This window comes from Corylus avellana, unplaced genomic scaffold (assembly GCF_965113065.1).
Source record: "Corylus avellana unplaced genomic scaffold, dhCorAvel1.hap1.2 HAP1_SCAFFOLD_194, whole genome shotgun sequence".
In the NCBI taxonomy this organism is placed as follows: Eukaryota; Viridiplantae; Streptophyta; class Magnoliopsida; order Fagales; family Betulaceae; genus Corylus; species Corylus avellana.
The window spans coordinates 17,501-19,803 of record NW_028290585.1 but is presented as its reverse complement, the minus strand read 5'-3'; positions in this window follow the sequence as shown (position 1 = coordinate 19,803).

The following is a 2,303-nucleotide window of genomic DNA, read 5'->3' as shown; positions in this document are numbered from 1 at the left end:
CATTGGAAGAATCCGTTTTGTTATTAATAAACTAGGAAAGGGAAAAGGAATAACTGAAAGAAAGGAAATCAATTAGTTATTCATCGAAGTTTCATTTATTCAATGACCAGAATTAAACGAGGATATATAGCTCGGAGACGTAGAACAAAAATTCGTTTATTTGCATCAAGCTTTCGAGGGGCTCATTCAAGACTTACTAGAACTATTACTCAACAGAAAATAAGAGCTTTGTTTTCGGCTTATCGGGATAGAGGTAGGCAAAAGAGAGATTTTCGTCGTTGTGGATTACTCGGATAAATGCAGTAATTCGCGGTAAAGGCATATACTATAATTATAATAGATTAATACACAATCTGTACAAGAGGCAGTTGCTTCTTAATCGTAAAATACTTGCGCAAATAGCTATATTAAATAGAAATTGCCTTTATATGATTTCCAATGAGATTCTAAAATAAGTAAATTTGGAAGGAATTCATCGGAATGTTTTAAATTTAAAATGGAGTTCACTGGAGAATTAACTCCGGGAAGGTAGAATAGAAATTAGTATGATAAAATATAATAATAAAGTCGTCAAAATGAACAAACAACACGTTTAATAAAAAAAGATTTATTCTTTTTTTCTTATGATAATACGACAATAAAATATGGATTCGCGAATTTTTCGAACAAAATATCAATCCGCCTTTGAATTCGTATTGGAATTTTGATTCAAGTGAAGAGTAAGCCTATTTCTTTTTGATTCTAAGACCAGTAGTTCTGGTGGTCGACTCACCCCTTTCAAATTGTTTCTCATTATTAAGAAAAGGTAACAAAGATAAAATACGAGCTTGCTTTATAGCAATAGTAATTAATCGTTGTTGTTTTAAGTTTAATCTATTCACCCGTCTAGATAATATCTTTCCTTGTTCACTAATAAATCGACTAATTAAACTCATGTTTCTATAATCAATTCGATCCCCCGAGCCAATCGGGGGCAAACGCCTACGAAAAGATCGCTTGGATTTAAAATAGAGTCGCTTGGATTTATCCATGATTTGTTTCTTCCTTATCCCGAAAATCCTATTTCAATGGGGGATTTTGTTTTGTTTATCTTTAAATATATATATATATATATATAATATGTCATTTTTAATCTTCCTTGGAAGGGTGACATACAAGCGATCGGATCGGTTCGATTTATTTCTTTATCTCCCCATGAATTGTATGTTTGTAACAAAAGGGACAGAATTTTAGCAATTCCAATCGACTAGGCGTATTATGTCGATTCTTTTGAGTAATATATCTGGAAATACCAATACTCATTGATTCCTTATTAGCACCATTTCGATTAGCACTATTTCGAGTACAATTGGTACATTCCAAAATAACGGTTACTCGAACATCTTTACCCTTGGCCATGAACCTCCTTTGGATTTTTGATTCACCCAACTATTCTATTTTCCGATCCAAAGAGAAGAAAGGAACGAAAAAAAATAGAAGTTGCTAACTCGAAATCAAATTCTGAAAGATTTCGTTGAAATCAAGATAGTAATAAAAAAGTATTAATAAGTAATACAATGATTTCTAACTAGATTTATAATCCTAGTATAGTATTTCATTTTTCATTTAAGTATTTTGTATGATATTGTTGACCCGGCCATCAATTTCCATTTCCGTTCTCATTCTCTTATCTTATTAATTAAATTTAAATTAGAGTCCCGGCCCGAGTTCCGAGTTTTACTGAAGTTGAATCCACTTTTATTCTTTCTCTTTTCGAACTTATTCTAATTTTAAAAATTAGAAAAGTAAAAGAAGGGAAGGGGAGGGATTAGTCACAGATATTTGATTATATCTCTAATTTTCTTCACCCCTTCCCATATCAATAACTATAACTAGAACTAGAATTAAAAAAGGGAAAATATCAACGCATCCGGGAATAAACGATTGATCTCTATCAATAGACCCGCTAAAGACCCGAACCATAGAGTACTTACTACCGGTGCCGCGGAGAGATATGTTTTTAGATCTCGCATTTTAAATACTCCTTCTTTATTGTAATTTGTAATACATATATGATCAGACGTAGGTGTAGTTAATGATCACTTGTATTTGTATGCGGAATCCCTAATTCAAATTGAAATGTACAATGATTCAGTAGCTATTCCTTTTCTTAAAAAAAAAATACGCCTTTTTCTGTCCCAGCATTCCCCAAAAATATTCTATTCATTTTTTTAAGCGGGTTTAATTATACGTTACGTATGTGTATAAGCCTTTTATTATAATTAATTATTTATTAGAATGAAATATTAAATATATGTTCTATG